We start from the raw sequence: 27,130 nt of genomic DNA on the forward strand, positions 1-27,130 counted from the left end.
CCTGGGTCAAAGGTCTCCCCTCAGAACGACACTCACACATTTTTCCCTAAGAGGAGGCTAGAGTGATTCTAGACTAGAGTGTAATCAGTCTTTCCAGAAACAGTATCAGATTTAGATTTCATTATCTGGGGCTGAGGACCCCATTCCTGGGTCACGTCACCAGGCTTTTGGTCAGGACTATTTCTAACATTTTCTCTTTAAATGATCACCAGTCACCGGAGGAAATGCTGCCGAGACGTGCCCTGTTGGCCAGCCTATGCCCGTACTGAGGGCCGGGCCCTCCCATCCGCAGCAGAGGACTCCTGCTCTCAGCCTGACCCCAGGACATGAAGTCGGAGATTTTCTGCTTAACTTGAAATATCTCTTGTAGGACTTTCTGTGGTAAATCTGGTGACATGGGGAGCTCCCAAAGGCACAAAGAATCAGGGGGTTCACAGAACGAGGGGAGCAGATGCAGTGCTGGGGCAACTTCAAGAAGTGCTCTCGTGCAGTCCCCAAGACATGCTGGCACCTCCTCATTCTGTGCGGCTACAGGCTCTGTCAAGAGCAAAACCATGTCTTGTTGGAGGAGGCAAGGGCTTCCCTTTGTGTCCAGAAGGGTCACACGTGGTGGGCAGTATGTGTCACACCTGCCCACTGAGGGGCTGGGAGACTGAGAAGAGCCCCTGGGCCCTGGTGTGAGAGTGTCTGCAGGGCTAGAGATAGAAGTAGGGAGTGCAGGGGAGCTTTTTGGGGCTGGGGTGGGGGTGCAGGCCAAGTCAGGAAGCACCAGGAACATCTAGGTCTAAAAACCTGAAATGAGAATGAAGCTAAGATCAAAGATGGGCACTGATGTTAACTGTATGGACTCAGCCAGGGGCCAAGGAGGACACAGTATAAGCAGAGTAGGATCAAGACCTCAGCTGTTGTGTAATTACCAAAGCTAATGGTTGCCCGTGTTTTTAAGTGCTGTTTGCTTAAAAAATTCCTTAGACATCCTTCTCCATAAACCTTTATAGTCTTAGTCAGTGAGTGTGTGTGTGTGTGTGTGTGTGTGTGTGTGTGTGTGTGCGTGCACATGTGTAGATACATTTCTTTATGGGGAGAGTCTCTCACGGTTCTAGTGTGAGACCAGAAATCTCCGTGCTGCATGGACAGGATCTGCTGTAACATCCCTGCTTCCTCCTCTGGGCAGTGGGTCAGCTTGGGCATCTGTAAAGCAAAGCACAGGGGCTTGGGGGTGTGGATCCAGCTGGTAGCTGAACCGAAATTCTATCAACGGAATGCTTTCTGCAGTTGAAGAAGCCCTAGGAAGCTGGGATGGAAAAAGCCCTCTGCAGGACTACAAAGAGCCATCAGGCAGCACAAGGGGTCTGAGACTAAGGTCTGAGATTGCTTTGTTGGGGGTGGTGTGTAGTGAAGAAAATGCAATGAAAAGATCACAGTTGTGATCAATTTAACCTTCTTATCTCTATCAGCTTACCAGCAGAGAAAAATTTTGTTTTATTTAACTAAAGGAAAAGGGTCCCACAATCCTTTATCAGTTCTCCCAGTGTTTTTTTGCCTAAAAAGTTCATTGACCAATAGTACTTGACAGAGCTGCGAGACTGACTCCAAAGACAAGGTATGGACAGGTGGCTCAGCGCCGAAGGGGAGCGGGAGGGCACACGCAGGCCGTGCAGGGCTTCTGGAGCTCAGAGGAGGATTTCTAAGGGAAGGAGAGAAACTGCCGGGGGCGGAGGGCCAGGTGCCAGTGCCCAGCAGGAGACGGGCCACTTCCATTCCTCTCCAACCACCTTCCCTTCCCTTGGTTTTTGAAACTATTTAAGTAAAGTTTAATTCAATTTTTCTAGGATTTAGGTTCCTGTGGAAAAAAGAAACGCCTGAGGAAAGTCCCGCTGACTTACTGAGGCTTTCTAGGCCCCGGACGCCCTGACCCTGCCTTGCCGATGGCAAGTCTGGCAACATTCAGGCTGTTTCCCCTCTTACACTCGCCTGGCATTTTGTTTTGAAAAGTGGAGTTTTAGCCAATTCGAAATTTATCACCTGCACCTACTCAGCCCTGTGAACACAGTCACATCTGAGGTTCTTAGCTCAGTGCTGTGGCTGAGGCCTGGTGTTTTCTTTTGTTCAAAAAACACTATGGGGAGCAGTAAATAGACTACTTATTTATTTATTTCTTCTTCTTTTCTTAATTAATTAATTTATTTATTTTGTTGTCATTAATCTACAATTACATGAAGAATATTATGTTTACTAGGGTCCCCCCCTTCACCATGTCCCCCCAACAAACCCCATTATAGTCACTGTCCATCTGCGTAGTAAGATACTGTAGAATCACTACTTGTCTTCTCTGTGTTGCGCAGCCCTCCCCATGCTCCCCCGACATTATACATGCTAATCGTAATGTCCCCTTTCTTTTCCCCCATCCTTATCCCTCCCTTCCCTCCCTTTCTCCCCAGTCCCTTTCCCTTTGGTAACTGTTAGTCCATTCTTAGGTTCTATGATTCTGCTGCTGTTTTGTTCCTTCAGTCTTTCTTTGTTCCTATAGTCTTTGGGTTTGAGGTGAGTCTCTTGTAAGCAGCATAGAGATGGGTCTTGCTTTTTTATCCATTCTATTACTCTGTGTCTTGTTTGGTGCATTCAGTCCATTTACATTTAGGGTGATTACTGAAAGATATGTACTTATTGCCATTGCAGGCTTTAGATTCATGGTTGCCAAAGGTTCAAGGTTAGCTTCTTTAGTATCTTACTGTCTAACTTAACTCACTTATTGAGCTATTTTAGACACTGTCTGGTCATTCTTTATTTTTCTCCCTTCTTATTCCTCCTCCTCTGTTCTTTATATGTTGGTTGTTTTATTCTGTGCTCTTTTGTGCTTCCTTTAATTGCTTTTGTGGGTAGTCGATTTTATTTTTTGCCTTTAGTTAGTATTTGGTTGGTCTGCTTTCTTTGCTGTGATTTTATTTTCTCTGGTGACATCTATTTAGTTTTAGAAGTGCTCCCATCTAGAGCAGTCCCTCTAAAATACCCTGTAGAGGTGGTTTGTGGGAGGTAAATTCCCTCAACTTTTGCTTGTCTGGGAATTGTTTAATCCCTCCTTCATATTTAAATGATAGTCGTGCTGGATACGGTATTCTTGGTTCAAGGCCCTTCTCTTTCATTGCATTAAATATATCATGCCATTCTCTTCTGGCCTGTAATGTTTCTGTTGAGAAGTCTGATGATAGCCTGATGGGTTTTCCTTTGTAGGTGACCTTTTCCCTCTCTCTAGCTGCCTTTAAAACTCTGTCCTTGTCCTTGATCTTTGCCATTTTAATTATTATGTGTCTTGGTGTTGTCCTACTTGGATCCTTTCTGTTGGGAGTTCTGTACACTTCCATGGTCTGATCAATTATTTGCTCCCCCAGTTTGGAGAAGTTTTCAGCAATTATTTCTTCAAATACTCTTTCTATTCCTTTTTCTCTCTCTTCTTCTTCTGGTACCCCTATAATGCGGATATTGTTCCTGTTGGATTGGTCACACAGTTCTCTTAATATTGTTTCATTCCTGAAGATCCTTTTATCTCTCTCTGCGTCAGCTTCTATGTGTTCCTGTTCTCTGGTTTCTATTCCATCAATGGCCTCTTGCATCTTATCCATTCTGCTTATAAATCCTTCCAGAGATTGTTTCATTTCTGTAATCTCCCTCTGGACTAATCTCTTAGCTCTTGCATATTTCTCTGCAGCTCCATCAGCATGGTTATGAGCTTTATTTTTAATTCTTTTTCAGGAAGACTGGTTAGGTGTATCTCCTTCTCAGGGTTTGCCTCTGTGATCTTGGTCTGTATCAATTTCTTCTGCCTTTTCATGGCGATAGATATGTTTGTGGGAGCTGCACGTGTGTTGGGTAAGAGAAAATCCCTTCTTGCCAGTTTATGGCTTTCCTCTCCTGGGAGAACAGTGACCTCTAGCGGCTTGTGCTGGGCAGCTGCGTGCAGATGGGGCTTCTGATCTTGCCCAGCAGCTATGGAGTTTATTTAGCTCTGCAGTTGCTGTGGGTGTGGCCTGCCTCAGGCTGCTGCTCCAATATGGCAGAGCTGCATTGGAGGGGGAACAGGCGGGAGGCTGTTTATTGAGGTGAGGGGCCTCCAAGCTGCGCTGTGGGGTTTCGGGCACCCAGAGCTCCCTGAGGTTTGCAGCTGCTGGGCTAAGTGTCTCAGGGTGCTTCTGTCCAGCTGTGGGGTCCCTGTCCCTTTAAGACTTTCAAAAAGCACTCGCTTTTCTTTGTCCCGGGAGCGCTGGCTGCGGGGACCCGCTCACAGGTCTTACTGTCCTGTTTCCCTAGTATCCAGCACCGCATGCATGCATTGTGTCTGCGCTCTGGTGTGGATGGCTAGGGCTGGGTGTTTAGCAGTCCTGGGCTCCCTCTCTCTCCCCACTCCGACTCCTCTCCTCCCGCCAGGAGCTGGGGTGTGGGGTGCTCGGGTCCCGCCGGGCCGGGGCTTATATCTTACCCCCTTCGCGAGGCGCTGGGTTCTCGCAGGTGTGGTTGTGGTCTGGATGTTGTCCTGTGTCTTCTGGTCTCTCTTTTAGGATTAGTTGTATTTTCAAAAATATATTTGGTTTTGGGAGGAGATTTCCACTGCTCTACTTACGCTGCCATCTTGGTTCTCTCTCCTACTTTTTAATTTTGTTAGCATTAATCTACAATTACATGAAGAACATTATGTTTACTAGGCTCCCCCCTTCACCAAGTCTCCCCCCACACACCCCATTACAGTCAGTATCAGTGTAGTAAGATGCTGTAGACTCACTTCTTGTCTTCTCTGTGTCGTACAGCCCTCCCCTGCCTCCCATCACATTACACATGTTAATCATAAGGCCCCCTTTCTTTTTCCCCGCCCTTATCACTCCCTTCCCACCCATTCTCCCCAGTCCCTTTCCCTTTGGTAACTATTAGTCCATTCTTGGGTTCTGTGATTCTGCTGCTGTTTTGCTCCTTCAGCTTTTCTTTGTTCTTATACTCCACATATGAGTGAAATCATTTGATACTTGTCTTTCTCCATCCTGCTCATTTCATTGAGCATAATACCCTCTAACTCCATCCATGTTGTTGCGAATGTTAGGATTTGCTTTCTTCTTATGGCTGAATGATATTCCATTGTGTATATGTACCACCTCTTCTTTATCCATTCATCTACTGATGGACACTTAGGTTGCTTCCATTTCTTGGCTATTGTAAATGGTGCTGTGATAAACATAGGGGTGCATCTGTCTTTTTCAAACTGGGCTGCTGCATTCTTAGGGTAAATTCCTAGAAGTGGAATTCCTGGGTCAAAAGGTATGTCTATTTTGTGCTTTTTGAGAAATCTCCATACTGCTTTCCACAATGGTTGAACTAATTTACATTCCCACCAGCAGTGTAGGAGGGTTACCCTTTCTCCACACCTCACCAACATTTGTTGTTGTTTGTCTTTTGGATGGTGGCCATCCTTACTGGTGTGAGGTGATATCTCATTGTAGTTTTAATTTGCATTTCTCTGATGACTAGCGATGTGGAGCATCTTTTCATGTGTCTGTTGGCCATCTGAATTTCTTCTTTGGAGAACTGTCTGTTCAGCTCCTCTGCCCATTTTTTAATTGGATTATTTGCTTTTTGTTTGTTGAGGTGCATGAGCTCTTTATATATTTTGGATGTCAACCCTTTATCAGATCAGTCATTTATGAATATATTCTCCTATACTGTAGGGTACCGTTTTGTTCAATTGATGATGTCCTTTGCTGTACAGAAGCTTTTTAGCTTGATATAGTCCTACTTGTTCATTTTTACTTTTGTTTCCCTTGCCCGGGGAGATATGTTCATGAAGAATTCACTCATGTTTATGTCCAAGAGATTTTTGCCTTTGTTTTTTTCTAGGAGTTTTATTGTTTCATGGCTTACATTCAGGTGTTTGATCCATTTCGAATTTACTTTTGTGTATGGGGTTAGACTGTGATTCACTTCCATTCTCTTACACGTAGCTGTCCAGTTTTGCCAGCACCATCTGTTGAAGAGACTGTCATTTCCCCATTGTATGTCCATGGCTCTTTTATCGTATATTAATTGACCATATATGTTTGGGTTAATGTCTGGAGTCTCTATTCTGTTCCACTGGTCTGTGGCTGTGTTCTCGTGCCAGTACCAAATTGTCTTGATTACTGTGGCTTTGTAGTAGAGCTTGAAGTTGGGGAGCGAGATCCCCCCCACTTTATTCTTCCTTCTCAGGATTGTTTTGGCTATTCAGGGTCTTTGGTGTTTCCATATGAATTTTTGAACTATTTGTTCCAGTTCGTTGAAGAATGTTGTTGGTAATTTGATAGGGATTGCATCGAATCTGCATATTGCTTTGAGCAGGATGGCCATTTTGATGATATTAATTCTTCCTAGCCAGGAGCATGGGATGAGTTTCCATTTGCTAGTGTCCTCTTTAATTTCTCTTAAGAGTGCCTTATAGTTTTCAGGCACAGGTCTTTCACTTCCTTGGTTAGGTTTATTCCTAGGTATTTTATTCTTTTTGATGCTATTGTGAATGGAATTGTTTTCCTGATTTCTCTTTCTATTAGCTCATTGTTAGTGTATAGGAAAGCCACAGATTTCTGTGTGTTAATTTTGTATCCTGCAGCTTTGCTGTATTCTGATATCAGTTATAGTAGTTTTGGAGTAGAGTCTTTAGGGTTTTTTATGTACAATATCATGTCATCTGCAAATAGTGACAGTTTAACTTCTTCTTTACCAATTTGGATTCCTTGTATTCTTTGTTTTGTCTAAATGCCATGGCTAGGACCTCCAATACTATGTTGAATAACAGTGGGGAGAGTGGGCATCCCTTTCTTGTTCCCAATCTCAGAGGAAAAGCTTTCAGCTTCTCACTGTTCAGTATGATGTTGTCTGTGGGCTTATCATATATGGCCTTTATTATGTTGAGGTACTTGCCCTCTATACCCATTTTGCTGAGAGTTTTTAACATGAATGGATGTTGAATTTTGTTGAATGCTTTTTCAGCATCTATGGAGATGATCATGTGGTTTTTGTCGTTTTGTTTATGTGGTGATGATGTTGATGGATTTTTGAATGTTGTACCATCCTTGCATCCCTGGGATGAATCCCACTTGGTCATGGTGTATGATCCTTTTGATGTATTTTTGAATTCGGTTTGCTAATGTTCTGTTGAGTATTTTTGCATCTATGTTCATCAGGGATATTGGTCTGTAATTTTCTTTTTTGGTGGTCTTTGCCTGGTTTGGTATGAGGGTGATGTTGGCTTCATAGAATGAGTTTGAGAGTATTCCCTCCTCTTCTATTTTTTGGAAAACTTTAAGGAGAATGGGTATTATGTCTTCTCTGTATGTCTGAATTCCAAGGTAAATCCATCTGGCCTGGGGGTTTTGTTCCTGGGTTGTTTTTTGATTACCGCTTCAATTTCTTTGCTGGTAATTGGTTTGTTTAGATTTTGTGTTTCTTCCTTGGTCAATCTTGGAAGGTTGTATATTTCTAAGAAGTCCATTTCTTCTAGGTTTTCCAGCTTGTTAGCATATAGGTTTTCAAAAATAGACTACTTTTTAAATGTACACAGAAGTTGGTGGTCTAGGAAGATTCTGGCCCACAGTTCATTGGGTTCATTTAGAAACTTCCACTTTCCTTCAATTTGTCAGATACAGACACCTTAGTTTGGGTTTACACAGAAAAGGGAGAGAATGTATGGGCAGAAATGTTATCTTTTAATAACATCAACTTCTATTATTTTTCTTTGTCTTCATGAACTTCATCTACAGTTATCAGAAACTCCTGATCGTAAATGATTTCTATGATAAAACCCTGCATTAGAAGATGTAGTGAGCTGGGTTTGAGTCATGCAGAATGCCGTTTTTTTTTCCTTTTAATTCAGTGTCTTTCTAATGTATAGAAATTTTTGCTTTTGTGAAATGATCTATCATGAATCCACTACAAATGCTGAAAGAAGTGGTGATTATAAAGCCTGTCTTCTTTAGGGTGCAGTTAGCTGCTTTAGAGCCGGTGACTGAGAATGTTTAGCATGATGTGGTTGCTAAGTGTCATATTAATTTTTATAGTTTTCCTTCACAACATACTTGACAAGTGGCCTGCTTATTGTTTCTTATGCTTTAAATGTTAGACTATTTTATCAAGTTTACCCAGGCTAACAGTGCAAGTAAGAGATTAAAAAACATTGTTCCTAATAAAAATAAGTAAACAAATAAACAAATAAGTAAAGACATGAGTGAGTGAATGAATGAATGCTGAGAATTTGCCAGTGGTTCAGCTCTCATAACAGGTGAGTGGCTATAATTTCCCACAAAATAGCTATTTAAACTTGAAGAATAAATGTGTTCCTTCTATAGTCTCAGGAAGAAAAACACGATGTCCAGCTCCACCAGGTGGTTTACAGACATTGTATTCTTTCCTTCCCTGCTGTTCATCTGGTCTCCTTCCCCAAAGTGGACATGAGGGTCATAGTAAGGGGACCTGGGCTTGAATCACAACTTTTTCACATTGTCAGCATAGCCGTCAGTAAGTCACCTAATTTTTCTAAGACTCGGTTATGGACAGGATAAAAACTCCCTCAGAAGGTTTTATGAAGTCTGGCAGTGGCTGTAAGGTGTACTGAACTGCAAAGAGCTACAGAGGTAGGAAGAATCATCCAGTGGTGTAACCACCACGTTTTCACACAGACAAAATGCGAAGGTTCTGCTGAGCTGGCAGCAAGGCCATTAGGTTATCATTACTGCCGAAAATTTGGAATGAATGTCTTTGTATTTACATTTAAATCATTTAATAACTTACTAAACTTATCTAAGCAAAAAATCGTAATGAGAAATTATGCTAGAGAAATAATCAAAATATTATTGAAATTTTTTGAATCCAATTCTCCTCCTTCAAGTGAAGAATCAGCAAAGAGAATGCTTCATCAGACGGTAAGGAAAGAGGGAGGAAAGGTGACCCCAGCATGTAAGTCCTTCCACGATATAACTTTGACGGATGCACAGCCTCAGAAAGGCGGAGCCTGGGAGGGAGACCACGCAAGTGAGCAGACAGCTTCCGGCTGGGCTGCTTCCTGTGTCTCTGCAGCGGAATGCACATCTGCACGAATACCTGAGTTATTTACTCAGCCGTGTTAGTGCATTCAGGGGCTGCTTCAACTGCTGGTTGGGAAGGAGAGAAAAACCCACAGGTCCCCTCTAGTCAAGTCAGTTATTACTACCCCAAAGTGACGTACAGCCAAAATGATAAACACGTATCACAAAAAATAAAACCTACAACGAGCTGGTGAAGGGGGTAAATCCCCAACGCCCTCCCACTGTGAGTCCCTCGAAGAGCTCAGTAAGGCTAGAAAACCAAGTGAAAAACACTGAGCAATCCTGCACCAAAGCAGTCTGGGGTCTGGTAGGTAAGTTCCAAGTCTCACGCTACTCCTCTTCACTGCCCGTGAGCAAATGCTCCAAAAACGGTGGGCTGGAGAGGGGAGATGGCGCACTTACAGTCCCCAAGGGACACGCGCCCTGCAGGGGAGTGAGCTGGGCTGGGGTGTGGCCAGGCAGGCCCTGCTCTCAGTCCCAGAGATCTGGCTCAGAAACACTGAGACCATTGTCTTAGAGGCAACAAAAGGGGTTATTGGAAAACCAAGCTTTAATATGAAGCCCAAAATCTGCATGACATTTTGTGTTTATTTGGTGTTCAAACGTGGCATTTTCAGCTCTTGCCACTGTTTATATTTAAAGGCAGGGCCGTAGCCATGGAGTGGGAGCCAGGCCTCCGTACTCATTCTTGAAAACAAAAACCCAAAAACCTACTATCATATCTACTCCTCTGACCTTTGAGATCCTGCCTGAACCTTTGGGGCTGGTGAGCGACAGGTCAGCAAGCTCCCTAACACCCGAGCCTAGCCCACAATGGCTCTTTCATAAGGAGATACACGTTTGCACTTACTTGGAGGACGGGACAATGTCCTTTGCCTGGGGTGATCACCCTGCGCTGTCCCCTGTGTGTGGTTCCAGCTGGGCAGCTCGTGTCAGACTGCAGGAGGATGCGGGTGCAGCACCGTGCAATTTGCTTCAGCTTCTTAGCGGTCACACCGAGCCTTCCGGGTCATGCAGCAGACCTAATTTTAAACATAGAGGAAACGGTGGCGTTTCTGAAGCTTTACCCTCACTGTTGGACCCAGCGAGAAGGGACGCAGGGCATGGAGCAGTGCTCTCACCTGGCAACAGGTGAGGGGCACTGCCACGTGATCGGTGTCCACAGAGCAGAGCTGGTTTTCCATGGTGATCAATTTGAGAGTATCTTCATTTGTTGTAATGAACCAATGCTTCTGACTTTTTAGAGGATGAAAGGAAGGAGCGACACACAGCAGCAATTCACCGGAGAGTTCCACTTTATTGGGGAAAAGTACTAGGTTATATAGGGAGGGACATAAGCTGATTGAGGTGTCACTTCCACGGGACTGGTGGCTATTGGCCAGGTGCTGGGATTGGGGGGGGGCGAGAGGTAATTGGGCCTCGGGTGGCGCCGGCGGGAACCAAAGACCCGGAAGAGAAGCAGGAAGTTCGCCATCTTATGGGTAGGGGCCCTTCATTCTCCCCTTTCTCCTCTATGGGGTTGTGGACGTTGCTTTCTCTCTGACTGCTTCCTGCTGAACAGGGGCAGAGAAGGGAGTGAGGGCTTGAGGACTGGGAGGAAAGGGTTGATAAGACTCCCCACAGTAAGGACGAGTAGATGTGGACTTCTTCAGATTGGAAATTAATGAAGGTTCCCTGTAACCATAGGTCGAGGACTTGTTGATTCTAATGGTGCCAAGAGGATACGGGTGCCAGAAGCCAGGCGTCTGTGGCCATTGTTTCCAGGAACAGTTTCCAGCGGAGAGAGGGGTCCATCTCAGCGTGTGGTGAGGAGGTCACGTGAGGGTGAGGGATCTTCTGTGGCCAGAAGCTGATAGTTCTTGAGTAAAAGCTGGTTGAAAGTTTGATTAGAAATTTTTCCGACTTGGGATTTGATGAACTTTATTATGCAGGGTAAGAAGAGACAGGCGAGAACAATGATTATTATGGGGCCTGCAATGGGCCAGAGCCAGGTAAGGAGGGGGTTTGTTAGTATTGAAGAGAATGGGTTGGAATTGGAAGCAGAGTGGAGGCTGGAGGCAAGGTCGGTGAGTTTGGTAATGTCAGTTTCTACAATGCTGGATTCATTGATGTAATAGCAGCACTCTTCCTGAAGGAAGGCGCAGGTGCCACCCTTCTCAGCTGTAAGCAGATCTAAGGCCCGCTGGTTTTGAAGGGTGACCTTAGCTAGCGAAGTGACCTGTCTTTGGAGAGAGGCCAGGGAATTGGCAGTGGATGTCAGGGCTCCCTCAAGTTTGGCATTGAGATCTCTAATTGCCCACAGAGAGTGACCCAAGGCCCCTCCCGAAAATCCTGCCCCAATGGCTGAGGTGGTCAAAGAGATACCGACCATAATGGGAAGGAAAGCAGCCCTTTTTGTGTGCGAGGGTAAGAGAGGTTGGAGCTCAAGAAATTCTGCCATGCTGTAAAGTGTAAGCTGTGGGATTAGGGTGACAAGAATGCAGGGTGTGCTGGAGTTGGGAGGCAGTGAGTTGAAAAGACTGCCATTACACCGAAAGAAGTGTCCCGGTTGAGTAAAAGTCTTAGAGCCAGAGGTAAGGGTGTAGATAGAGAGGCAGTGAAGTGCGCTGGAGCGGGGTGGAGTTGGGCCTACACAGTGGTGGATGGTGAGATTGTTTGCGTATTCTGGTTCCCATAGGGGTATATCTGCCAGGGGGCGGAGGGGTTGTCCTTCTGCATGGAAGGAGTAGTTGGACATATTAAGGGGCACGGCAGCCAGCAGTGGGTGCTGTACTGATGCGCACAAGAAACAATTGGAGGTGTTGAGGGTGTGGTTGAGAAAGATGATGGTGTCTTGAATGAGCTGTAACCAAGAGTAGGAGAAATTGGAAGAGGGGCGGGGATAGGAAGATGAAGAGGCGCCATCAAATGTTTGAATAATGACTTTTTCGGAAGGTCTGATATCTGATGCAACTTGAGAGATCTGGGAATGAGAGGGAACATACTCCCGAGAGATATAAAGGGTACCGTAGGGGGTCGAGGACCCCCCATAGTAAACTGAGGCTGTGACTCCGGCGGCCCATCGAGGGTCCCAGGGATCAGGGATTGATAAGGAGAATGAGCTGTTGGTGTATTTTATGAAATGGTTGGAGGAGTAATACTGTGGGTACCGAGAGTCACCCATGTAGTGAATGGCGCAAGACCAGTAGGGACATCCCCCATAGGTGTCTGGTCACTGCCTGCATGAGGCTTGTTTTTGGTCGTAGAGGAAGCAGAGGTAGGGAGTGAAAAGGGGGCTGCTAGTGAACACTTCGGTGGAGGGGGGAAAGTGAAGGTACAAAGGCTTGGAGCAGCCTTTTAGAGGGCAGTCTGATGTGGTAATGAGGGCAGGGTTTTTGTTTGATGCTGTGTGTAAGTCTGTCTGACCTTGAATTGGCATACAAAGGAGGCTGAGGTGACGGGGAAGATGATAGAAATGAGGAATGAGAGCGAGAGAACAGTAAAGGAAGAAAAGGTCATGATTCAGGTATGGATGGCAAAGGGGGTGAACGGGAGATGCAGAGTTTCAAGGGATCAGAGGGATGAAGCGTGGAAGAGTAGACAGCGTCTTGGGCTGTATCCGAAGGACTCTGGGTTGGGTCTTGGGTGTCCAGAGGAGGTGTGTCCTGGGTGTTTGGTTTCAACCTGGAGATATGAATCCAAGGGGTGACAGAGTTATCAGGCAGTGAGAGCTTAGCGGCTGAGGGGGTGCAGAGAATGACTGGGTGTGGGCCTTCCCATTTTGGGGTGAGAGGGGGCTTATTTTCTGGAGGCTTATAAAACACTAGTTGACCGGGTCATAAGACAGGAGGGTTTTGGGAAGCGGATGGATCCGGGAGGAGCCAATCCTCATATTTCCATAATTCGGTGTAGAGGAGAAAGTAGCGGAAGGGCCATGTTGGGAGGAATTGGTCCTTTGTGGGGAGGGAGCCCCGGGGGTAAAATTGGCCGTCCATGATCTCAAAGGGTGACAAGAAGGAAGGTTTTTTGGGGAGGGCCTGAATGCAGAGTAGAGCTAAGGGAAGTAAGCAAACCCAGTCAAGGTGTAGTTCTAGAGATAGTTTGGTCAGGATGTCTTTTAGAGTCCTATTGGCTCTTTCTACTTTTCCTGAAGCCTGTGGTCGATAAGGACAGTGTAGATGCCAGGGGAGTGAGAGCGACTTGGAGAGGTTCTGAATGATTTGGGCAGTGAACTCAGGGCCGTTATCTGATTGGAGGGAAGTGGGCATCCCGAACCTAGGAAAGATCTGGGTGAGGAGGATAGAGGCAACTGCGGACGCTCGTTTGTTAGTGGTGGGGAAAGCTTCAACCCATCCTGAAAATGTATTTACCAACACGAGTAGGTATCTGGTACGCTGTACAGGGGGCATGTTAGTGAAGTCTATTTGCCAATCTGCAGCGGGGACATTACCCCTTGCTTGATGAGCCAGGAAGGGTCGGGCCTTGAGGGGGGTATTAGGGTTAGTGCGTTGGCAGATGGTGCACCTGAAGGTGATTTGGTTAAGTAGGGTTTTGTCTTCAGGAGAGAGAGAGAAAAAGGATTGTAAAAAATGGATCAAGGATTGGGGGCTAGGATGGAAGACATCGTGTAAGAAGCAGAAGAGGGACTCTTTGTCCTGGGAACAGAGGGTGTCTTGTGATAAGGCTAAAACCGCAAGGGCAGACGGATCATTGTCTGGTGTGTCTTCTGATAGGGCAACCGACCGGGCTACTCTGTCAGCTTTTTTGTTAACCCTTGTAATGGGGGAGTCATCCTTTTGATGTGATTTGCAGTGGACTATGCTCAGTTGGTGTGGGAGTTGTGGAGCCTCTATAAGTTTGGTAATTAAGGCTGAATTAGCGATGGAATTTCCTTTTGTGGTGAGGAGGCCTCATTCTTTCCATACTGCCGCATGGGACAAGAGAATGTGGAATACGTATTTGGAATCAGTGTACAGTGTGAGAGACGTGTCCCGGGCCAGAGTGCAAACTCTGGTGGCTGCAATAAGTTTGGCCTGTTGATTGGTTGTACCGGGGGGTAGGGCTTGTGCTTCGATGACGTTTTTGAGGGAGACTACTGCGTATCCTGCGTAGTGGGTGCCCTCTTGTTTAAAGGAGGACCCATCAGTAAACCAGATGAGCTCGGAGTGTGAGAGGGTTCCTTCGGAGATCGTGGAGTGGCATGGAAGGAAGTTGTGAAGGGATTCCAGGCAATCATGCAAGGGAGTATGAGGAGAGTTGGGTAGAGGAAGAAGAGTGGCCGGATTCAGGGGCGGGCAGGGGAGGAAAGAAATGTCTGGATTTTGGAGGAAAGAGGACAGTAAGGTCAGGAGTCTGGAGGGAGGGAGAGTCTGTAAACTTTTGTAGGTTAAGAGGTCTTTTAGGTGATGTGGAGACAGAATGGTAAGGGGCGCCCCGAATGTCAGTTTATGAGCTTCCTTCTGCAAGAGCTGTCCAGCTGCTAATGCCCGTAGGCAGGGGGCCCATCCCCAAACTGTGGGGTCTAATTGCTTGGAAAGATAAGCTACTGGGGCAAAGGATGGGCCATAATATTGGCCTAGGACTCCTAGAGCTTGACTGGACCTCTCGTGAATGTATAATGAGAAGGGCTTCGACAGATCAGGAAGATGGAGAGCTGGGGCTTCCACAAGGGCTTGACGGAGATTAATGGAGGAGTGTCGGGGTGAGGAGGATAATGGTTCTTCAGCGGGGCCCTTGCTGAGGTCGTATAGGGGTCTTGCCAACAGGGAGAAGTTAGGGATCCACGCTCTAAAATACCCAGCCAGGCCTAGAAAGGAAAGGATTTCTGTCTTGGTTTTGGGAATGGGCAGGTCAGAGAGGAGTCGTTTTCTGTCCAAGATAATGGACTTTCTTTGTTGAGATAGAAGGAATCCGAGGTAAGTGACAGAAGGGAAAGAGATTTGAGCCTTGACGGGGGATACCCGGTAACCTCTGGAAGCTAGAAGGTTAAGTAGGGAGGCAGTGTCAAGTTGAGACTGTTCTCACGAGGGACTGCAGAGTAGAAGATCGTCCATGTATTGTAATAAGGTAGACTCAGAGTGATCATGATGAAACTGTTTGAGGTCCTGAGCTAGGACCTGTCCAAAAATATGGGGACTATCTCGGAAACCTTCTGGCAAAACTGTCCAAGTGAGTTGTTCAGAATGTCTTGTGTATGGGTCCGTCCAGGTGAAGGCGAAAAAATCTTGGGAGAAGGGGTCCAGAGGGATAGAAAAAAATGCATCCTTGAGATGTAGGACTGAGAAGTGGGAGGCCGAGGCAGGGATCCACGGTAAAAGGGTGTATGGATTTGGGACTAAGGGATGGATAGGGACGACGGCCATGTTGATGAGGCGGAGATCTTGGACTAGGCGGAAAGATCCGTTGGTTTTTTTAACAGCTAATATGGGGGTATTAAACGGAGAGTGAGTGGGTATGAGGTAATTTTTGTTTAAAAGGTTCTGAATGATGGGTTGGAGACCTATGAGGGCCAAAGTGGTTAGCGGGTATTGGGCCTGACAGATATACTGTAAGGGGTCCTGTAATTTAATAGAGGCAGGAGGACATAGAGCCATGGAGGGACTTGTAATGTCCCAGACCTTGGGATCTACAGGGTGTATGAGGGTGAAACTGGAGCTTTCATTGGATAGAGGGGGGTCATCGGCTATGAGGGCCATCAGAAAGGGGGTACTGGGGGCTGTGGGAGTGGATATAGTTATGGAAACATGGAGGAGAGAAAGGATGTCCCGTCCTAGTAAAGGGATGGGACACTGGGGCATAACCAAGAAGAAGTGGGAAAAAGGTATGGGATTGTCCTGGATTGTGCATAAAAGGGGAGGGGTTTTCAATGGGAAGATCTGTTTTCCTCCTACCCCGACTATAGGAGTAATGGCTGGCATGGTAGGGCTCCGTTATTCTCACAAGACCGAGAAGGTGGCTCCTGTATCTGGGAGGAAGGAGATGGGGCGACCGTCTACTGTTAAAGTAACCCTGGGCTCCTGTTTGGTGATGAAAATGGTCGGGCGAGAAGACCCTGGGCCCCATCAATCCTCCTCTGCCAGCCCCACTACGGCGGGCTTAGGATGGGGGTTGTTCGTCCAGTCTCCCCTTTGGGTGGTTTGGCAATCAGACCCCCAGTGACCCTTTTTGTGGCATCTGGGGCATGGGGTGGTAGGAGATCTGGGGGAGGGGCACACCCTTGACCAATGTCCTTCTCTTCCACACTTGAAACAAGCTCCTGGGGGGTGCTTGTTTGTGGAGGGGCACCCAGGTTGTGGTTTTATCAGCTGGGCCAACATTTGGAAATTGGCCTGATCAGCCTTTTGTTTACGGCGTTCTTTCTCCTCCTCGCGGTTATGGAAGACTTTAAAGGCCGCTGTTAGGATCTCAGTCTGTGGGGTAGTGGGGCCCTGATCTAACTTTTTGAGTTTAGCTTTAATGTCAGGGTAGCTTTGAGCCAGGAAGTATGTCATAAGGACATGTCTTCTGTCTGGTGTTTCTGGGTCTAGGCTGGTATACTGTAATAGGGCTTGGGTGAGTCTATCTAGGAATTCAGAGGGAGTTTCTTCCTTTTTTTGAATTATGTCCTGGAGCTTTTGAAAATTGACTATTTTACAAGCTGCCTTTTTCAGACCTGCTATTAAGTAGGAGGTGAAAATATCCTGAGAGCAGAGACCTACAGTGGTGTTATAATCCCAGTGCGGGTCTTGTTCAGGGACAGCGGTGGGTCCAGTGGGATAGGTGGGGTCAGTCCTGTGGGTTTCGGTAGCGTGTGTTTGGGCGAAGTCCCAAACTCATCTATGCTCTTCAGGAAGGAGGGTATTGGCCAGGAGCATGAAAATGTCAGGATATGTGAGGCTGTAAGACTGGAGGGTCCATTGACACTCCCTGATATATGTCGTGGGATCAGTGGAAAAGGAACCAAGGCATTTTTCAAGTTGGGCTAAATCCCCTAAGGAGAAAGGTACATGAACTCGCACGATGCCTTTTGGTCCCGCCACCTCTCAGAGGGGGGCGATGATTTGGGGAGGCCCCCGGGATCGAGTCTGAAGGGGACTGAAGGGTTCCAGCTCAGTCTGTGGGGGAGAAACAGGTGATGAGGGCAAAGATGGAGGAGGCCCCCGGGACCTAGTTAAAGGGGGGCTGAAAGGCTCAGGCTCAATTTGCGGGGGAGGGGCAGGTGAGGGGGGCGAAGGCGGAGGAGGTGAGATGGGGGAGGAGATGGTGGGGGAGAAGGGGCGAGGGCTGTTGTCGGAGAGGAAGGGGAAGGGAGTGGGCGGGTGGCCTCTGCGGGGGGAGGAGGTGGAGGCAGCGGGCGACGGTGGAAGAGGGCTGAGGGGTTGTAGGAGGGGGAGGGGCTGAAGGAGGAAGCCTGTATGGCGGAGGTTCGTCGGCCTTGTCAAAGGTAATCGAAGAGGGTCTGGGAGTGTGTGGAGGGGAGGGAGGTGGCCTGCAGGCTAGGAGAACTTGGGGTGGGGAACAGGTGGTGCAGAGGCCAGGATTTTGGGCTAGGAGGCGAAAAGCCTCGATATAGGGAATCTCCTTCCATTTTTTCAGGCGCTGGCAGTAGTTAAAGAGATCGCGAGTGACGTTAGGATCAAGAGTTCCCCCTTCGGGCCATTGGTTGTTATTGTTTAGGGCGTATGTCGGCCAATCTTGGGAGCAGTATTTACAGAGAAGTTTTGGTTTTATATCAGGTGTCAGGGAGAGGGTAGTTAGATGCTTGAGCAGGCATTCAAGAGGTGAACTTTCAGGGAGGGATGAGGAGGCTCCCATGGCTAAAGGACAGAGAAGGAGACAAACAGGGGAAGACGAACGGAGATCCTCGGACTGGGAGCAGACGGCAAGGAGACAAAGGGCGTCCCCGATGATCCTTGGTGGTCTGCGGAAACTCGTATACGAGTCAGAATTTCTTAGGAAGTGTGGGTCGTCACCCGGACTTCTCTACGAAGGCAGAGTGCTGGAGTCACGAGGAACCTAGTATTAGGAATTTTTGGTGGAAGGAACGGAAGGAGGGGGGGAGAAGGGAGCGTTCTCATCCGCAAAGGAGTCACCTCGTTTATGGCTGTTGGTCTGAGGGTCCGCCGCAGCCGTGAAGGCCTGAGGCGGGGAGAGTTCCCTCTTTGTCCCCGAGCGTCAGGGCCTTGCCGGACGATCATGGTCAATGGCACTGTGATAGCTTGGGGAAGAGTGGCCCGCCCCGGGGGAAAACTTACCCAAAGGCCAAAGAGGAGTGGTGAGTGTGAGGAGCCAGCGCCGGAAAAAGAGGACGAGGGCAAGCTGCCGCTGGTGTCGGGGGAAGACGGGTCCAGTTGGGGTGTCCCGTCTCCCTGGTTTTGGCACCAAAATGACAGGAATTAGTGACACACAGCAGCAATTCACTGGAGAGTTCCACTTTATTGGGGAAAAGTACTAGGTTATATAGGGAGGGACATAAGCTGATTGAGGTGTCACTTCAACGGGACTGGTGGCTATTGGCCAGGTGCTGGGATTGGGGGGGGGCAAGAGGTGATTGGGCTTCGGGTGGCGCCGGCGGGAACCGAAGACCCGGAAGAGAAGCAGGAAGTTCGCCATCTTATGGGTGAGAGCCCTTCAGAGGAGGTAAAGGGAATTGATCACAGGAAGTTCTCTGAATCTAAACATTAAGGTAAACTGCTAGGACTGATGTGTGATACCTTATTGAGCAGTGAAAGACATTGTTCATAACACTTTTCATTCATGTGGCTATATTTATACTTGGTTAACACTTTATTTACTCTTCACAGTAGATCTTTGAAGAACTTAAAACCAGCATAGGTTCTCTCAAGAAGTTTCTGGCAATGAGAGGTTGAGGGGTCTGCTTAGGGTCGAATAATCAGCTTCCCCAGATCTCTTGATTATGGGAGTCACGTGCCATCTGATGTCATGAAACGTCGAGACACCAAAACATAACAAAATATAGTGCCTCAACAGCTGCAAGGCATAAAGTGATGGAATGTCACCCCATGAAAATCCCTATGGCACCCACTGGCTCTTCAGCTGGCCCAGGTCTGACTCGCGGTGTGTGTGCCACGGGGCCCCTGTGTTCCTCTGGCCTCCTGCCAACCCCTCGCTCTTTTTGGCCATTAAAACAGATTTTTACTTGACTTCAGTGAAGACTGGTGCTTAGTTCTGTTTTGGATTAATTTAGAACGAAAGTCTCTCTTACCCATCAAACCTCAACTTCAAAGGAGTTGCATTTCCTTAAACCTTTGCCCCGTGAGTCACAGCCAAACCCGAATGCTGCCTCCTTCCATCCGCGTTAAAAATATTCCCAGTAATGAATCACCTCAGTCAAGAGTGGCCGTTGAAGTTCCTGGCCTAGGTAAGGTTCTCAACATCCTTTCTCAACAATTTCCTGAGGAACTATACCATCCCCAGTTAGCCACCCAGATGTCTGAAGTGTCACTATTCTGCAAAAAATGTGGACCTGCTTTGGCCCGTAAAGGAGGAGCCGGGTGGCTCCTTATGCCTCGAAGGAATTCATTATTCAATAAACATTTGTTGATCATGAACAGGACCGGAAATGTTTCTTTGGAATTTTCTTTTCTTTTCCCAAACACCTTTACAAACAACATTTTGTGGAATGTTGAATATAAATGCTTAAGAGATTCAGTAAAACTCGAGTTCTGAGCACTTCCTGCTCCCACCTTTTCTGTTTTCTGGTGAGGATTTACAGTGATCCGTTCCAAACTCTGGCTTGGATTTACAGGGCTGGGCAGGCTTCCCTGCAGGCAGGAATGAGAAGCAAGAATTAACCGGACTGTGATCTTTGTGCCTGACGGTTTGACATCATTTGTGAACTCTGCCCAAGTTCCTTTGGAAGCAGATGCTCCTAGAGGGGGAATGGCAATTATTTATCCTCTTACACTGTTCAATAAATGCCGATTTGTGGGAAGTACAAAGCTTTAGGTTATGGTCATGAACAATTTACAAGGGATATGCCTTTTGGGAGAGAATTCCAAAACATTTTCTCTCTCTCCCAGCATTTCTCATGTTTTAGTTGAAGTTTCCCTTATGGTCAGGGAGGAATTGTCATATATTTGGCCCTCTTCCCTATTACAACAGCTAGTGTGTCCATCTGTGGGTGACTTACAGATCCTATTATTTTCTAATTGCTAGTCCAAATTTATACTTCATGACTTCCTTCTTGTATCTGTATATCATCTCTTTCAGCCACAAAAAGTGGAATTAAACATAGAACTCCAAGAGGGCCAAGTTTGTCCCTGAGCTATAAACTGAGAAAAGGAAAACTGTAGGTTCTATGTCAGCACTGTGATTACAAGGCCTTCGGTTACTATAATGAGTGGGGAAGCATTAATATGTATATCAGGAGAATATTTACTCTGATATAAAAATAATAAGATTATTTTTTGCATCCAAGGGATACACGCTGTTTGGAACATAAAGCTAAGTGAAACCGAGGGAAGACTTAATGTACATATTATGTTTAGATTTAGATTATACATACCTAAATCTCCAGCCATAAATTTCTTTATTGGCAGTTACTATTGAACTGCATGGGATCAGCTACTGTTAAGGAAGACAGTCCATCCAGAGGTGAGCTCTTCAGGCAGCAGCTGAGGTGTTGTGCTCAGGGAATCTCGAGGACCTTGTATCTGTCCTGTGTTCTGTAGCTCTTTTGAGTAATCATAATTTGCTTATTATGTATTTAAAATCTTGAATTACTTAGAGAATTAAAAAGAAAACATGTTAGAACAAGTTATCTCCAGAAATTCAGGATAGTGATATTATCTATAATGTCATAGATAAACTCCCCTGTATGTTAGTAGCACTTCCAGAAATATCAAGGGAACTCTCTTTTTTGCTTCATTGACAGCACAAGACTTTACAGCATGTAGCTGACTCAATAAATGGGAATGTCTCTAAGGGCCCGATTGTATGCGCCCTCTGTCGGGTCTAAGCTTAGATGTTTATGCCCAGAGTCTGTCAGCACCCAGGAGAGCAGGAGCAGGCCATGGAGGGGACAATGGAACGGTGAGAACAGGGCTGAGTTTTAGCCCCTCTCTCTGAACTCATGTCTGAAGAATTTGATTCTGTTCTTAGATGGACTGAATGGCATCATCTCCTCAAAGAAATGGGAGGGCAAGTCATTGACCTGGTCGACGTTTCCAAGGTAGCTCCAAGAGTAAATTGATTTGTATCGTCATTGACTGCCTTAAAAAAAAAGGCAACTCAGTATCAGTTATGCCCAACTTCAACCTGATCTTTGCAGATCTGTTTTAGCATCTAGATGTTTAAGCAAATCTTTTCTGTAGGTTGTTTAATTTTGATACTTGAATTCTGCAGCTAGTATCACCCTGTAGACATCAGGGTATAGTCTTGCTAAAAGGTAACCTTTGATTTAAAAGAAACATTCATGGTAGAATAGGCATTTTCTGTTCTCCCACCATCAAACTCTAGAGCAGCATCTTACCTGCTTTAGGTCCAGAATTCATCGGAGATGTGATGCTGTCCGGGCCCTCCAGTGCCTCTTCCGGCTTCCTTTGGGCCCAGTCGCTCTGAGGACCTGGACTGACGCATTCTCAGCATTTGGCTTTCAGAGCTAAAACTGGGTCAGTCTCAGGCAAACTGCTGAGTCACCTTCTGAGTGAAGTCCTGGCTTGGTTGTCGTAGTTTTGCCGTCTGGAGGCCAGAATGAAAACCAGTGTTTCTGCCTCTCAGAACAGCATTTCCTCCCCCTGGCTTTGGAGCCCATGGCCGGCTCCTCAGCCTCCCACCTCTGGTGCCGACCAGAGTCTGCCCAAGTCTATTCCCATGCTTCTGTTAAGACCCTGGCTGTGCCTGCTGATGTTTAGAAGAGTGGCATTCTCCTCATTTTGATTCTTCTCTGTCTATTACTGCACCGTTTACACCAGGCATTGGGTTAAGGGATGTTTTAATGAGGGCAGGCCCTGCTCAGCACGGGTTTAGGGTCTGGAAAAGCAAATATGTAAATAAACAATTATTTGCAAAGCTTTGTCCCTTCATCAGGCCAGGTCAGGACAAGGCTATATTTTTGGAATAAATTGTTAGCTTTATTTTACTCACCATCACGGACTTGCAATTTAGCATTATGCTAAGTAGTCATATGAAGAATGACTCTGTGCCTTTTACAAAAAAAGAAATTGAATGTTCTCCCTTACATCACTCAATGTTCACAGCACAGAGACCTTCACGATGGCTGGTAAACCTGTCTCTGCTATTGAACAGGTATGACTCCCAGTGGTGGGCAGTGAGAGCCGGATGCTAAAATAAACTTTTCATGCAGTTCTCAGTATCTTTGCTTTGGTTTAGGTTTGTTGGTAAAATTTTGCTCTTCTTACTATCCTGTTAAAACATTTGAATCTCTCTCCTTCAAGGAGGCTTCTTGGATCTCTTTGCAATGGAGGGGAAATAGTTCTTTTTTCTCATATACTAACCCTTTAAAGGCAACATTTTAGAAAAGACTTCAAAGGATTCTGTTTTTCAGAGGACCATTGTTCCCAAATTGGCTATGAGGCAGGAAAAAGGTTTTTGTCCTAATCTTCTCCAGTGTTCTACAGCCAGGCCTGCCCCTGCACTCCTGATGTTTGCCCATGAAGCCATGGGGAGCAACTTGGAGGCTGGTGTGTGTCACGGCCTTGCTTTAGTCTGGTGTCTTAGAAAAAAACTTGGTCCTAAAAAATCTCTTTTCACTTTTCTCTAGCCTCCTGGTTCCCCTCTACTAGCTCAAATGTGTAAGGCAAAAAGTTCTCCAAGTTTAGTGTGTGTGGCCAGAGTAGCCAGACGGTGGCAGAGTTAGGCCAGAGCCAAGGAACTGAGCAGCCCAGGCAGGTCTCGGTCTCAGCTGATGCCAGATCTGGGGGTGAAGGGCACCTACTTAGCTCAGGACGGGGGGAGAAGCGTGCTTTCTGAAAGTCCTCCAGGTACCATCTTGTCAGGGTGGGAAAACTTCCTGTGTTCCCTTCTGTTTTCAGTTTGATGGTGTGCCCTGTCTTCCCATCTCAGCCTGGTCTGTGGAGTTTTTCACAACAAAGACCTCCCTAGGTTGTGCTTCTGGATGACTTAGCACTCCTGATGTGGGTATTATAAAGATTAAATGTGAATTTGGCAGGTTTTTTGAATGTTGTAAAGGATTACTCAAATGTTAGTTATATTTTCCCAATATTTGAAATTTGGGAGGAAAGAATAAAAGAAAGAGAGGAAGGAAGGGGAAGAGGAAGAGAAGAAAAGAGAGAAAGTATATGGATTTGGGACCTTGAGATGCTTATCAGCTTGTGGCTGAAAGGCAAGCAGATCACTAGAAAGGTCCTGGGCGGAGGGGACCTTCACACGTGCAGTTAAGGTAGGCCCTGCTCAGTGTTCTCATTACTAGTCAAGTTTGCCTTGAAATGGTCCTAAAAATTGCAATCCTTCCTAGAGAGACATTTATTATGTTGCTGTCAAAAAAGAAAAATTATGATAGTTATAAAAATGAGTGGACGAGGGCCATATATTTTATAAAAGGGTCAAATATGTATAAGCTTTCTATTGAATTGAAGAGCAACTTAACGTCATGAAAACTCATATCCTGTTTAAGTCAAAAATAGCTAATAAAAAATTTTCCATACTTAAACATAGCTAAACAACTTAAAATGCCGAGTAGTTTAAAAGTATTTCATGTTTTAATTCGTATAAGTTCTGAGGCAGAAAAACATGTTACTTTATCTGATATTTCAGTCATAAAAGTAACCCATGTTTATTTTATATTATGTAGAAAATACAGATGGAAGAAAGAGTATTTAAAAATTTTTTTCCCAAAACTCAACACCCAAGACAATCATTGTTAATACTTCAAAGTATTTTCTACTATTTTTTTCTTTTGAAAGCTTAAAATTATGTTCACATGATCTAAAAAAGTTGGTTACTCTTCCTAAATTCCCTCTCTTAGAAACAACTTTTTCTTTTAAGCTTATTCTTTTGGTATTCACCTCTAAGGAAGCTGCTAGTGTCATGTGTCTGAGTCCGGGTGTTAATAATGGCTCCCCAGATGGAAGGTCAGCACACTCCCACCTGTCTACACACCCCACTCCTACCTGCCTAACAGTCAGCACACCTCCGCCAGTCCACGTACACACCCCACTCCTACCTGTCTAACAATTACTGTGGTTTGGTTGATCAGTATTCCATGCTTACATCATCATTGTGTGCATGCTGGAGATGAGAGTCGAGCTGAACTATACGGCATACTACAGTTTGGTAAGGAATATTTATCTTGCTTTTCTTCTTTACTTCCCTAAGTATAAACAGGTAGGCCCAGATTCTGCTGCCATGGACATGATTCCATATTGGGAACCCACTACACAATAGAGCACAGATTACAAGTTTTCAAAAGGCAGGAGCCAGGACGCCTGAGCTGATATTTGGAGGACAGCCACGTACCAACAGGAACTCCCCTTTTGGGCTGTCGCACGCGGACCTTCACTCTCCGCGAGCCTGACGGATGCCTCGGCCATACTCCATTTTTTTCCCTGAGGTGCTACTTTTTGGTTTGGTCTCTATCACTCACGGCAAAGGCGTTTCTCAAGTGTCTGGTGCCATTTGTAAGAGTGGGGGCTCGAAACGGCAGCTTGGTGGTCTCAGCCTGGGGGCTTTTCTCTAGGGTGCTGGTCAGCCCACGCCAGGATTTTCAGAGCTTTTCTTGCTGGGGCTGGTCCCCCTGGAGTGGTCTCCTGGCCGCCGGTGCCCCACAGCCGGGGCAGGGGAGCTGGCCGGAGGGCCCCGAGGCCGGTGCTCACAGGACCACCAAGTACCCCCAGCACGCTCTTTCAGTCTCTGGTAGTTTCATTCCTAATGAGGTTGACTAGATTTCCTTACATTTGTTGTGAAGTGAAATTTATTTTTGTGTGAGTATTCTGAAAATAAAAATTATTGCCCTCATTTTATGAACAAGGACTGTAAACTTCCCAAGTGAAAAAGAGAAAAGGAACTGATGTAAGCCCCGCTCCCACCACGGTTTCCCCAGACGCGGACGCGGCACCCGGAGCCAGCCCTGCGGGCCCACGGCTCTGCGCGGCTCCCCGAGGCTCGGACAGGAAGAGGCAGGAGTTTCCACCCGGAGTTCCTCGGGATTTCACTGGGAGCACAGGAGCTGGGGCCCCAGAGATCCCCTGAATGTGGTCCGGTTAGCTCGGTCCGGTTAGCTCAGTTCGGCACACACGCCGCCGTCATGCCCTCGCTCTCCTGCACCTGCGCGGCCTCCGACTGCGCCTGCGGCCCCGGGACAGGCCTGTCACTGGGCTCCGGGTGTTCCCCTGCCTTCCTGACCACCCCTGCTCAGTCTCCTTTATCACGTCTGCGCCGGGGACCCCAGACTGACAGCGCCAGATGGCCTTCCTTCCCGAGTCCCAGGCCTGGGTCCCCAGCACACCACCTCCTCCAGCCCCGAGCCCCTGAAATCGCCCCCATGCAAAGCCTGTCCTTCCTGGGCTCCCCTATCTCAGAGACGCGATGCCTCTCCCTCGGTTATCCGGGCCCCTGGACTGGGGTATCCTCCTCATCTCTTCTCTTTCACATACATCCAGTCCATTCACAACACCTGTTGGTCCTGCCCTCAAAATTTTTAGACAATGTGACCACCTTCCCTCTACTCTTAGTCTAAGCTATCATCATGTGTTCTTCCTGGATTATTGCAGTGACACTCTAACTGATCTTGCAAAATCATCTGTGGAGCTTGTTTCTACACATGCAAGGTGTTCTCAAGGTGTAGCTGTTCTCAAGAGCAGCTGCAAAGAGAATTTTCAAAAAACGGAATGACAAAGAAACCATTCATCTAGTCCCATCTGTGTCCTTGCCTGACACTCACCCTTTGTAGCACTCCTCGTTAGGGGCACAGTCAGAGGCCTGGAGAGCAAAGGCACCGGCCACAGGTGCGACGAAGCCCATTCCACACAGCAGGACCAGAGATGGAGAACGTGCGTGCTCGCTGGTTTCCTGGCAGTGTCTTTGCCTCTTACTGGACCAATCAGCCCTGGGAGGAGGACCAAAAAGTGTCATATTTTACTTGACTCATAAGGCCTCAGTATTTGTACTAGGTTTTCTTTAAAATCAAAGAAGCATACATATATTTTCCAATGCTGTGGCATAAGAATGCTATTGAGCATCTCCACAGGCAGAGAGAACTCTTTGTTTACAGAGGGCATAGAAAGGTCTCTTTGTTACATGTGCCCTTCAAAGATGTTGGCCAACTCCAGTAGCCTTGTTATCAAAGAAATTGCCCAACCTGGGTTTTCATGATCCATCCATGCATTCGCTGATTTACTCTACATATTTATGGTAGGGAACCTGGAAAAGAATAACATGATGAAGAAAATAAAAATACCATCCATGATCCGATGATTTAGACCAGCAATCTTTTGGTATGTATTTTTCAAGGCATTTTCTCTGCACAGGCACTCAAGTATTTATAAAAATGGGTTAGTCTTATACTTTTATAATTTGATTTTTTGTTTGACCTATATAAATAGCTTCCATGTTGGTAAATGTGTCTCTGTATCATCATTTTCATGGATTTTTAGTATCCAGTCTACCATATCATGCCAAAAGCAGTTTAAATGCAGCTTTATTTTCCATGTATGCTATTTCTGATTTTTTTACTATTATAGACAAGGCTGCATGAACATCCTTGCCTATGTACCTTTGTGGCTTTAAGTGGGGATTCTCCATCACAGCAGAGTGGCCCCGGGGTGGTCCACGGAGTCAGAGTCCCAGAAGGCAGAACTGCAGACCCTCAGGGTACCAATGAAGGTCTCAGTAGCTGGCCTGCTTGCTGGAATGGGAAAACAGAAATGTTGCCAGCTTCTCACCAAACTTAGCCCTGTCCCAACTCTGCAGATCTGTCCTTCTGGGGCCCCCAGGACATTGCAGCTCTACTCCCAGGGGATGGATTCCTTGTGCCATGAAGACAGAGGTCCCAATTCTTGGAGCAGAAGCTTCATCTTTGACAGAGCACTTCACTTCTGCTGCAGCCAGTATTCCTGGCTTATTTTAGCTGCTGCAGTGCC

At 46.5% G+C, this 27,130-nt stretch overlaps 1 long non-coding RNA gene across 1 annotated transcript; it reads right to left on the minus strand.

The window, feature by feature from the left end:
* Positions 1-18,475: 18,475 nt before the first annotated feature.
* LOC130684239 (uncharacterized) lies at positions 18,476-20,706 on the minus strand. The gene is made up of 3 exons (XR_008998429.1): positions 20,578-20,706; positions 19,757-19,834; positions 18,476-18,678 (listed from the first exon to the last, which is right to left on the minus strand). It is a non-coding gene; the product is annotated as an uncharacterized LOC130684239 (long non-coding RNA).
* Between the last annotated feature and the right edge of the window lie 6,424 nt (positions 20,707-27,130).

This window comes from Manis pentadactyla, chromosome 6, assembly GCF_030020395.1.
Source record: "Manis pentadactyla isolate mManPen7 chromosome 6, mManPen7.hap1, whole genome shotgun sequence".
NCBI classification, from domain to species: Eukaryota; Metazoa; Chordata; class Mammalia; order Pholidota; family Manidae; genus Manis; species Manis pentadactyla.